Source organism: Medicago sativa, chromosome 6, assembly GCF_051527215.1.
Source record: "Medicago sativa cultivar Bolivia chromosome 6, Bolivia_mono, whole genome shotgun sequence".
NCBI lineage: Eukaryota > Viridiplantae > Streptophyta > Magnoliopsida > Fabales > Fabaceae > Medicago > Medicago sativa.
This window is the reverse complement of record NC_140754.1, coordinates 66,656,345-66,669,166: the sequence shown is the minus strand read 5'-3', so window position 1 is coordinate 66,669,166 and position 12,822 is coordinate 66,656,345. Positions and strand designations below refer to the sequence as shown.

The 12,822-nt window shown below is 35.6% G+C and overlaps 1 pseudogene; it reads right to left on the bottom strand.

The window, feature by feature from the left end:
- Positions 1–6,042: 6,042 nt before the first annotated feature.
- On the bottom strand, positions 6,043–8,139 carry LOC146916458 (uncharacterized; annotated as a pseudogene).
- Between the last annotated feature and the right edge of the window lie 4,683 nt (positions 8,140–12,822).

Below are 12,822 nucleotides of genomic sequence, written 5' to 3'. Positions count from 1 at the left end.
TAGCACCAAACTTGGGCAACCAGTCAGCACATTCATTGCCTTCTCTGAAAGTATAATTAAATGAGACCACCCAAGGAAGAGAAGAGGGCTTCCTAATGAGAGAAAGCAAGTTTGCATGAGGATGGAAGTCATTCTGATTAGTATCCGCAATAAGATCCAAAGTTGTCCTAGAGTCAGATTCCATGATGATAGATCGATACCCAAGGTCCCATGCGATTTGAAGTCCTTTCCAAATAGCTAAAAGTTCATCTAGTAAATTAGAAGCTCTACCGCAAGAACCAGAAAATCCTAGAATCCAAATTCCTATATCGTTTCTCAAGAGACCTCCAAAACCTGCATTACCGGAATTTCCAAAAGAAGAACCGTCTACATTGATCTTAATATAACATTCAGGAGGGAGATTCCAACGAACCTGACGGACATCATGATGCTTACTAGTGGTACCAATATTTTAAAAAAAAAATTAAATAGTTGAGTCGCACCAATTATCGCTTTTATTTACAAATATATGCGAAAAAAATTATGTAAATATATAAGAAAGTTGATATGATAAAATTTTGAAAACTCATGACTATTTTGAAAATCAAAATTAATTTAGTGTGTCTATTAAATAAATTTTTATTTATATTTTAAACATCATTATTCAATGTTTGCATCGCTCTCGTTGCAGATTTAAAATGTTTATATCTTCAGCAAAAAAAATTATATACATATATGAGAAAGTCGATATGATAAAATTTTGGAACTCATGACTATTTTCAAAAAATCAATATTAATATAGTGTTTCTATTAAATAAATTTTTATTTTATATGCAAAATATCATCCAAAAGATTGTTTGCCAAAAGATTATAAAGTTAAGGTGATCATGAGTTTAAGATGAAGGTGAGAAAAACACGAGAAGGGGGGTTGAATTGTGTTAGCTTTTTCTTCATTTTCTCCTAAGCTGAAAAACACTGATCAGAAGGAGATAGAGTTATACTTCTGAAGTGATGTTCAGGACTAAATGCAGCGGATAAAACAGAGAGAGAAGGAAGAAAGACATAAAGCTATTATACAGGTTCCTTCCACAAACCGGAAGTAGTCATGTCCCCCTTGCACTTTCAAGGAGAGTTCACTAAAATGTAATATCTGATTACAAATGCTCACTGCTAAAACTAGAAAGAGACTTCAAACTACTCAAGCACAACTGCAAGAGATTTCCTATGCTCCTGAACACAATCAAGAGATTTCCTATGCTCAAGCACAACTGCAAGAGACTTCTATTCAAACAGAATTACAAAGAAAAATGTTTGAGGTTGAACACTTGATATACAATCAGTGGTGTTCACAATACATATCAGATACAGACTCTTTAAGACTCTAGAATTTCTAAGATATGAAAGTTGTTAAGAAATTCTAAGTGAACTTTTGATGCAGAACAATTTTGACAGAGTTTTAGGCACTTGTAAATTGTTGTTGAGTCCTTGCCATTCTCTAAGTCCTCAGTCCTTTATATAGAGGTGTGAAAGAGATGTTGTGAATTGCCAGCACATTAAAATAGAGTCGTTTGAAGCTTTGATCAATCACCAATGATCTTGTGCCTGATATGGCTATTGTCCTATGAAGGATCAATTTGAAATCCATTCCAAGTCTGAAGGAACATCGTTGCAGGCAGAATTGTTTTTCTTGTCTTGTAGCAGATCCAAAAACAGAGTAGTGGAGGTAGTTGTTGTACACTTTGTACAATTTTACTTTGTCAACGGTCTTTAAAAAACAAGCATCTAATGCCTTCAAATCCTTTCAAAATAGTCGTTGCTTCACTCTTCTAGTCTTCTGCAATGCTTAGACGAGATTAAATCCATTGAACAACCTTTGAAGCTTTAAATCTTGCATCTCTTGATGAATTTCAGCTTTTGGTGATGTTGCTTCTGACGACGTCATCACTTCAGGAGCACTAAACTTCAGGAGCACTTCTCTTCAGATGCTTCAAGCTTCCTTTTTTATTATTCCAATGCTCTCTTTTGTTCTTCCAGAACCTATTTAAGATATCAAATTTTTGTCTATGGTCATGTACACTTGAACAAATATTAGCATATCCAATTGACAATTTTTAATACCTTGTTATCATCAAAACTCTAAAAGGGTCATGTTAAACATATTTTGTTCTAACAATCTCCTCCTTTTTGATGATGACAAACATTACTATTTAAAAAGTTCAATTGTTGTTAACCTAATTAACAAGTTGACTATAAGGGTTTGAGGTTTGAAAGCTCCCCCTGAGTCTAATAGTACTTTAAGGTGAGGTTTGTAAGCTCCCCCTAAGTTCTATCCATGTTAATTAAATTCATCATTAAAAACGAAATAACACTCAGAATATTCTCACATTAATAGACTAAGAGATAAGAAGAAGGTCCTATTAATTTAACTTGATTAAAATTAAATTAATGGGGCTCAGAACCTATAAATACTATACATCTACTCCCCCTTTTGTCATCAACAAAAAGTATAAAAACTAAAGACAAAAAGAAAAAGGATGAGAAAAACGTAGTGAGAAATTCTAAAATAAAACTAATAAGTAAGCACATAGTTCAGAAGCAAGATATCATTGATCAGAAGCAGTAATTCATAAGCATATAAGTTCAGAAGCAGAAACATGCAAAGATACAAACAACAGAAATAAAACAAGCTAAGGGTGTGCAACTAAGGTTGGGCTTGTTTCTGGAACATTTCCATCATCTACTTCTGCATCTTGTTTGTCTCTTCTTGCTTGCTTCATTTCTCTTTTCAAATCTTCATTGCTTCTGATCAAGTTCTCTTCCCTAACTCTTGCTTCTTCCAGCTTAGCTTCTGTAGAGGACTTGTATTCAATCAGAAGTAGTTTCTGTTCAAGAAGTTCTTTCTTGAACTTCTTGTTTTTAGTTTCCATCTCATCATTCTTTTGCAGCAAGGCTAGTTCTGTAGAGACTGGATTGACATTAACCTTTGACAACCAGTTGACATTCAGCTCTCTTGGGTGTATACCTAATGGAATGAAATCAGTAGCATTTCTTTCTCTTAAGCATAAAGGAGTTTGCACCCAAGTCTTAGAACTTTCACTTCTTGCAGATTGTTGTCAACTCCTTTCAGCCAATCTTGAAGCTTGTTTTGAGCAGAGTCTTGAGCATCAAGACATGTTCTCTGAAGCTCAGTCAAGACAAAGTCTACTCTCTCTTTCAATCTCTTCCACTACTTCTCATAGCTATCTTTATGAACCAGATCATTTCTTGCTTGAATCAGCTTGTTGAGCTCCTGAGATATATTCTAACACACAACGACTAAGATAGTAGAATCTAGAAACAAGGTGGGTGGAGAAGGAACATTTGGTTTGGCAGGAGCACAAGGTTGAATGGCTAAGCTTGAAGGTTGAGGGTCATTTATGGAGATAGCAGTAAGAGTATTGGTCTCTGAAGGTTGATCAGAAACAGAAGTTATGGCCTCAGAGGATGAATTAGATTGCTCAAACTCAACATCAGAAGCTTATGATGTAACACCCCGTTTTCCCAATATAAATAAATGAAAAGAATATCAGAGTTTCTCATCAGAAACGGAGCATCACATTCATCTTACAACATTATCCACAATTATAATAATAGAAGTTACTATTTATTAAAATAACCAGCCTTTATAAAAATCCAATAATCATATGCAGCGGAAAAGTTTTACATCATCTTATAAAATCCTTGGCACTAAAGGCCACAACTTAACATCTTAAAATAGTCTTCCAGAAATTAGTCCAACAATAATAAAAGAAATACATAACAAGGAAACAATGCATCAAACAATCCCCATCCCATTACGTATCAGAGCATCCTAGACGACACGACGGAGACCACTCGCAAATGCACTATTCTTCGCTACCTGCAAGTTACTCATACGAAGAGCAACATTTTCAAGCAGAAGGGGTGAGATTTCACATTCATTAATAGCAAGTAACAATTCATAAAGAATAATCAACAACATATATATATATATATATATATTCATCATTATATAACATCAATTAATAGCATCCATTAATGTCAGAACAGCAACAACATCATCAAGAACGACAACAACATCTTAACAATCATCATTTATTTCATGTTATGACAACTCTACAATGCAACAACAACTCCTCATCTTAAACAACAACATCTTAGACAACTTCAATATGCATGTGGTACCACCAGGGCATTAAGCCCCCATCTCTAAGGTCATAAAGGACCTGTCGGGCATTAAGCCCCCATCTCTGACTATGCAACGACACAACTCTAATGCAACGACATAACTTTCGTACAACAACTTGAATGGCATAAAATTATAATATTATGTATAATACAATACTCACATAATGTATTCCAACATATCAACAACAATAACAACATATACATTAATCAATTACATTCATATCAAAGTCCAAAACATTCTTCAAAAGCAAATCAAGTTTGATCAATAAGGCATAAGCCAAATAATCATAAAACACCTCAACTAAATCCCTAATACTTAAGTTGAAGTTGGGAAACCAACCATAAGTTTTTGGACTAACTTGGGATTAGTTATGCTAAGTTTTCTTAAAGTTTTCTGAAGACCCACTTGGACTATTTTCATCATTACTCAAAATGTACAAATAATTTTCTAGTCACTCCCAAGCCATTAGAAAGCTAACTCAATTATCTACAACTTTCATGTTTACACCGAAAGTTAATTCAAAACAGAAACGGGTGAAAAAGACGCGAGAACGCAAAAATCGAAGTTCTGACAGCACGCAATGAAAACACAACAAGCGGTCACCCATGAGGGGCTGCCTTGCTGCACCCAGGCGCTGGCCAGCTGTGCCCAAGCATGGGCAGGCAGCAGCCAGGGACCTGCGATGCAGCTCTGTGCAGTCCCATTTTTTTTTTTTCCGGTTTCACCTTTTCGTCCGTAAAAACCTAACAATTACTCCAAATCCGATTCCGTTTTCTCCTACGTGTTCTATTCGACAAATCCTATTATATTTTACTGAAAAAAAATCATATTTTCAAATCTCCAAAACAGCTTATCCCAGAATCACTTATTTCTCAAAAACACTTAAAATCACTTTTTCTCAGAATCTCAATTTTCATCAACCCAACCCCAAATTTGATAAGGAACATTGCCTATGATAAATCTAAGACCTGAACATCAATTTAACATAACTTCAATGAATTTTCTATTCTATTAACAACCAAACACATCTTCAAAACCTAATTTCTCAAACAACCAAAACTATGAACATCAACATAAGATTTACCCTAATCCCCAAAACTCACAACCTGCAACCTTTGCCAAACCAATTTCAGAAAACATACTTAAGATTAGAGAATATGAATCCCACCCTTACCTTAGATTATTTTTTCTGAATTCCAACGGCTGCGTTCTTCGTTCTTAGGGTTCTCTCTGACTCCTCCTCTTTTCTCCAATTGTACGTGTTATCATTTTCTTTCTCTATAACTGACTCTTAACCCTTTCTATAATTGCTCTTCTCCCTAAAAACTACTCTCTTCCCTAATAATTATTTATTTCTAATAATAATACTCCTCACCCACATAATAATGATATTAATACTTATAATATCAACTATTAATATATATATATATATATATATATATATATATATATATATATATATATTCCATCAAAATATATATAATAAATCATAAAATATTCTACTAAAATGCAATAAATCAATTAAATAATAAATATTAAAAGTAGGGCGTTACATATGAGGTGATCATAAAATCAGGTTTATTGACTTTTTCTAAGGATAAAAGAGACTCAATATGATCAGGAACAAGTTGTTCATAAATAGAATGTTCAGGAACAACATGGTCAGAGGTAGGAACATTTGGGCAGGTTGTTGAGGCCATTTGTACGTTTGGTGCTTGTTGTTGGGGGCTTTCTAAAGCAACTTCACTAGAAGCTACTTCAGAGGCTTTTTCTAAGTTGGGCTCAACACCTGGTAATGCACAAGAATAGTGACTGACCATATTCTCCAATACAGAAGGTTCTGAAGTTTTGGTAGTTCAAGTAGGATGAGATGATGATGTCTCATTGTGAGTTGAAGATTCAAACCTTAGAGCTTCTATCATTGGTGGTTGATAAGTATGGTTAGCAGGTTGTCTTTCACAAACTTTATTTCTCATCTCAGACATCTCACCTATGCTTTTCATAATTTGAGGGTACACAGGTACATATTCCTCACGAGCAAACTTTTTGTGGAGTTTGGTGGATGGTGATGGGGATAAGGCTTTTTGTATGTTTTCATAGATTTTTTTCAAGGGAACATCATCCATGTGTGAAGAGGTTGAGGAGGTTGATTGAGAGGATGTGGTTGAACTTGGTTCTACTACAATAACATTAGCATTATATGGAGAATTAGTGTTACCTTTATCAGCTTCTGGAGCAGCAGCTCCTAAACTAGCAGCATCAACCTTCTGAACTTCTTCAGTAGTATTCTCATCAGCATCAATCATTAACAAACTTCCAGCTTCTGAAGTCACCAGCTCTTGTACTTCTTCAGTAGCCTTCACAACTTGTTGTGCACTAACTCCAACATCTTCCCTTGCTATGCTGGATACAGGAACTTCAATTCCCTTTTCAAGTTCCCTGATCTTTTCAAGTGCAGCAGCATCTTCAGCCTTCTTCTTCTCCAATTCTCTTGTGACCAGATCAATAGCAGCTACAATCTGCTCTTCATCTTCAGACACATACCCTGCTATCTTCAGCTTCCTGATAGCATGCTTCCTTTTCTTGTGTGGAATTGAAGGTTGAGGAGGTTGAGTTTGAGAGGTGCCAACAGCCTTGCCACTTCTAGTCCTTTTATTTAAGATCTTATCAGGCTCAAGATCTTCAACCTCTTCTGGAATAGTTGGTATAGCATGACCAACTATGTTCTCCTGAACACAAGCTTTCTCCTTCTTAGCTTTCTTGGGTTTCTTAGAAGGTTGTTCAGAAGCATCATCTAGATATTCATCTTTAGTGAGTGTTTTCCTCTTGGTCTTTCTGCTCTTTGCTACTGCCAAAGCACCACCATACATGGTTTCAGGAACATCTTCAAGCCTGATCTTCTTACCAGTTGTTGCAAAGTGATCTTTGATGAAGTTCATCTGAACATCAAGAGGATCTTGTTTGCAGATTGGAGGAAAATCATCCATTAGATTGGACATTGCATCAGATTCCTTTAAATTTGTGCTGAGCTTTGTATAAGCTTCCTTCTCTATCAAATTCATGTTCCTGAGAGTTCTTCCATTGATGATCTAGCCTGTTTCAGTATCAAGCTGTTCATCAGTGAAGAAATAGACTTTGTTGAGAGCTTTTAGAATCCCTCCTTGATGAAGAGTCTCTGAGATAAGCCTTCCATAGGGAACCCAACATCTCCTATTATCCTGGCTTTCCCTGAGCTCTTTAATCATATGCTTGAAAATGTACTTGGGCACATTTGCTTTTTCCTTCGTGATGAAGTAATGAAGAAAAATTATGTGCTTCAAGGAGGGTTGATCACTACACCACCTTTTGGTAGGAGGTTTTCATTCTGGATTTTCAGGAGCATTTTATTTTCCATGCTCAAATCACAGTATGCACCTTTCTTTGTGCTGTTGAACATTGACTAATTAACCATTTCATTCCAAGGACTGGTCTTGCTGTTACCTATACCACCTTTGAAATTTCCTTCTGAAGGTCTTCTGAGAACAATAGAAATAATATTTTCTGAAATGAAAACAGGGATGCCCATGATGCTTGATCTGATTTCTGTGCATGTGAATGGTTCCAAACCCATTTCTTCCCTTGATTTTCCTTCTAGAGTATGATCAATCAGCACTTTTTCCGTTTCTTCCAACTTAGCAGCCTTTCTGTCATAGAGCTGTGCTCTAAACCAGAAGTGTCTAACAAGTGTCTTGTATGTTGGACCATTCAACATATTGAAGTAATCCATGAGACCTTGTGCTTCGTAGTAACTTCTGATCTCACAGCCATGATGTGCTAACGAAGTGAAATCCACCGGATTCTCAGTTTGAATTTTAATTAAGATCCCATTCTTCAAGAGACATAGTTCTCCCTCTGATTTCATAAGCAGGAGCCTCTTGCATGTTTGTTTCTCGAGCAAAACTTGAAGACGCCATTTGATGTTGAAGAATTTTTTTGGGTTCTAGGGATTTGATTTTGAAGAAGATGAAGTTTTTCGCAGAGAATCAGTCTAAAATCAGAAAGTGTAGGTTGTGAAGTGAGAAATGTTTGTTTTTGTCTAAGTGTTTTTAGCAAAAACGATTGCAATTCAGAAGGGGACAAACAAACACAGCATTAATGAGATAGGGGGCACGTGATAGTACATTCAAAGCTTAAAATCATCATTGCCCTCTTACGTTATACACCAATACACTTAAGCCACGTCAGAGTTTCTCAGAGTAACTGTCAAGTTAGTGGGACAGGTGCTACCAAGAAGTAACTTCCAACATTTCCACTAACTCTGCTATTCAGAAGCACAAAACCCGGCTTCTAGAGTTCAGATGCTGATGTCATCTTCAGAAGCACGTTTTCCTTAGAACCTCAGTAAAGAGCTTCTGATGGACCATAACTTCTAAACAACTTTAGGACCTAAATTCCTATTCAGGAGCAAGCATTCTAATCAGACATAAAGTGCATGTTCAAATGTTTCTTTATAAAATCAAATCTTTCCACATTAAAAGGCTTAGTAAATATATCAGCCTATTGATGTTCATTATCAATGAATTGTATATCTAAGATTCCTTTTTGAACATAATCTCTCATAAAATGGTGTTTGATTTCAATATGCTTGGCTCTTGAATGTAGAATTGGATTCTTCGACAAACAAATAGCAGCAGTATTATCACAATAAATGGGAATACTGTTAGCATTAATCTGATAGTCTTCCAACTGATGTTTCATCCAAAGTAGTTGTGTACAACAACTTGCAACTGAGATGTATTATGCTTCTTCTGTAGACATAACAATAGTTGCTTGTCTTTTGCCAGCCCAGGATATCAGATTATCACCTAGAAACTGGCATTTGCCATTGGTTGATTTTCTTTCAATCTTATCACCAGCATAATCAGCATCACAAAATCCAACCAACTGATAATCTAAGGATTTCCTATAAAGGAGTCCAAGATTAGTTGTTCCTTTCAAATACCTGAAGATTCTCTTCACAGCAGTTAAATGAGATTCTTTAGGATCTGACTGGAATCTTGCACACAAGCATACACTGAATAAAATATATGTCCTAGATGCAGTGAGGTATAACAAAGAACCAATCATACCTCTATACAGCTTCTGGTCTACTGTTGTTCCAGTATCTTCTTTGCTTAAGGTGCGGGTTGGATGCATTGGAGTGTTCATCACTTTACAATCTTCCAGCTTGAACTTCTTCAGAAGCTCTTTAGTATACTTTGTTTGATGAACATATACTCCATCTTTGCTTTGATTGATTTGAATTCCAAGGAAGAACTTCAACTCTCCCATCATGCTCATTTCAAATTCATCCTGCATTAACTTAGAAAATTCCTTGCAAAGAGATGCATAAGTGGAACCAAATATTATATCATCAACATATATCTGCACAACAAGAATGTCTTTCTCAAGAGTCCTTCTGAATAGTGTCGTGTCAACCTGACCTCTTTTAAAATCATTTTTTATCAAGAAATTATTTAGTCTATCATACCAAGCTCTGGGAGCTTGCTTCAAGCCATATAGTGATTTCTTAAGTTTGTAAACATGGTCAAGATGCTTAAGATCCTCAATACCAGGAGGTTGCTTAACAAACACTTCTTCTTCTATGACTCCATTAAGAAATGCACTCTTTACATCCATTTGATATAATATTATGCCATGATTTACTGCATAGGATAGAAGTAACCTGATTGCTTCCAATCTCGCAACTGGAGCAAATGTTTCAGTATAATCAATGCCTTCTTGTTGATGGTAACCTTGAGCAACAAGTCTTGCTTTGTTTCTGACTACTTCACCTTGTTCATTCAACTTGTTTCTGAATACCCATTTTGTTCCAATAATGTTCTTCTACTGAGGTTTGTGTACCATATCCCACACATCATTCCTTTGAAACTGATTAAGCCATCATCTGAAAGTGCTTCATCAACTGTAGTAGGTTCAATCACTGATAACAGTCCTATCATAAACTCTTCTTGTTTGAAGTATGATATTGTTCTTCTAGGACTCTCTTTGTTCCCAATGATTTGATCCTCAGGATGTGAAGACTTGTACTTGAATGTATTTTTGGATTGATTTGCTTGCTGGGAGCCATCTTGAGCTTCATCAGAAGCTACTTCATCTTGAGCTTCTGAAGTTGGTTCAACTTCTGGACTATCTTCAGATTCAGCAATCTGATCAGGTTCTGGAGTGTCTTCAGGAGCCTGTATATCTGCAAAACTTTCACCTTGCTCTGGAGTTTTATTTCTAGGATCTTTGTCATCAAATTTAACGTGCATTGATTCTTCAACACAAAGTGTTTCTGAATTATACACTCTATAAACCTTTGACCTTTCAGAGTAACCTAAAAAGATTCCTCTTTGGGCCATGGCATCAAATTTCTTTAGGTAGAGCTTGTTAATCAGAATGTAACATGCACATTCAAATTGATGAAAGTAAGAGATATTGGGTCTTCTTTCCTTAAAGAGTTCATATGCCGTTTTCTCCAAGATAGGTCTGATATAGATTCTATTTTGAACATAACATGTTGTATTCACTGCTTCTGCCCAGAAATGTTTAGCCAAATTGTTTTCATGAATCATGGTTCTAGCCATTTCTTGTAAAGTTTTATTATTTCTCTCTACAACCCCATTTTGCTGTGGAGTTCTAGGAGAAGAGAATTCATGGACAATTCCATGTTTTTCACAAAAATTTTCAAATGGCTCATTTTCAAATTCTCCACCATGATCACTTCTTACTTTTAAAATATTCATTTCTTTCTCAGACTGTATTTGAGTGCAGAAGTTACTGAATACATCATAAGCATTATCCTTACTTTTCAAGAATTTTACCCAAGTCCATCTGATGTAATCATCAACAATAACTAATCCATATCTACTTCCATATAAGGATGCAGTGCTAACTGGTCCAAATAAATCAATATGAAGTAATTCTAAGGGTCTGGAGGTTGAGACAATGTCTTTTGTTTTAAAAGATGATTTCACAATCTTTCCTTTCTGGCATGCATCACAAAGTGCATCTGAATGATAGTCAATGTTTGGTAGGCCTTTGACAAGTTGTAACTTATTAAGCTTAGAGATTAATCTCCAGTTAGCATATCCCAACCTTCTGTGCCACAACCATTTCTTATCATTCACTGACAGAAGACAAATTACCTTCTGATCAACCAGTTCAGAGAAGTTAATTTTATAGACATTCTCTATCCTCTTTCCCTTGAATACTATGGACTTGTTTTCTTTGTTGATTACTGTGAAGTTGGCCTTTTCAAACATCACATCATAACCATTGTCACAAAACTGACTGATACTCAAAAGGTTATGTTCAAGCCATCTACCAACCACACATTATTAATTGAGATAGAGGAGTTACCAATAGTTCATGTACCAATGATCTTGCCAGATTGGTTGCCTCCAAACTTCACATTTCCTCCTTCTTTCATTGTGAGGGTGAGGAACGTAGACTTCTCTCCTATCATATGCCTTGAGCAACAGCTGTCTAGGTACCATGATTTTTGCTTTTCCTTTGCTCTTAGTCATATCTGTAGCATTGACAATTTTAGATTTAGGTACCCATTGTCTTATGGGTCCTTTGAGGTTAGTACTCGAAGCTTTACTCTTCACTTCTTGTACCTTGTGATGTAAGTTTGATAACTTTTGATTAATCATTACCTTAGGTTTAACACCTTTTGGTTTTGATTCCTAGAAGCAATAACTGTTTTGTTCTTCTGAAACTTAGATTTCAGGACTTCAGATTCAGGTTTCAACAGACTCTGAGGAACAGGTTCTGATCTCTTCAGAATCTTGATTTGTGAATTCTTAGCATCAGATTTTATCATTCCCTTTGGCATAGAGTTCTTTGGCTTTAAAGTAATCTTAGCCTTAGAGCTGGAAGCTTCAGGTTCTGATTGAACTACAGTTTCAGACTTAGCACCTTCAGGTACAAAGAAGGTTTTCAATCCTTCCTTGATGCATTCACAACATGCTTTAAGACTGATTTCATTAGGTTTCCCTCCTGAAAATCCAATCCCTTTACCATTGTTTCTGTAAATGCTGTAAATCATTAAAGCAACTTTGCTTCTGTCAATACCAGATATAATAAAATCCTCAAGAGCAATTTCATGTTTACTTAAAGATTTTCCATTATACTTTTCTTGTAGCTTCTGACAAAGAAACTTGAGCTTCTCTTCATAAGTTTTACAAATGAAGTCAAAGCCTCCAAGTCCTTCTCCAGAAGCTTTCAGATCCAACAAAGTTGATTCTTGTTGTTTCATTAAATCAACATATTTTTCTTTTAAATCTTTCAACTCATTGGTTCTAAGTTCAAATTGTGTAAGAAGTTCTTTAAGAGACTCAATAAGTTCTTCTCTGGGAATTTTAGAATATACCTCATTTTCATCTTCAGAGTCTGAGTCAGGTTCTACTTCTGAAGTCACAGTAGTCACTTACCCCATAGCTACATTGGCTTCAACTCCAGCTTCTTCCTTTTCAGACCCAAATTCACTATCTAAATCTTCCCAGGTTGCCATTAAACTCTTCTTAATCTGTTTTCTGAATTTCCTTGAGTTGAAACTTGACTTCTTTAACTTATCCATTGATTTCTCCTTCTGAAGATCAGGACAATCA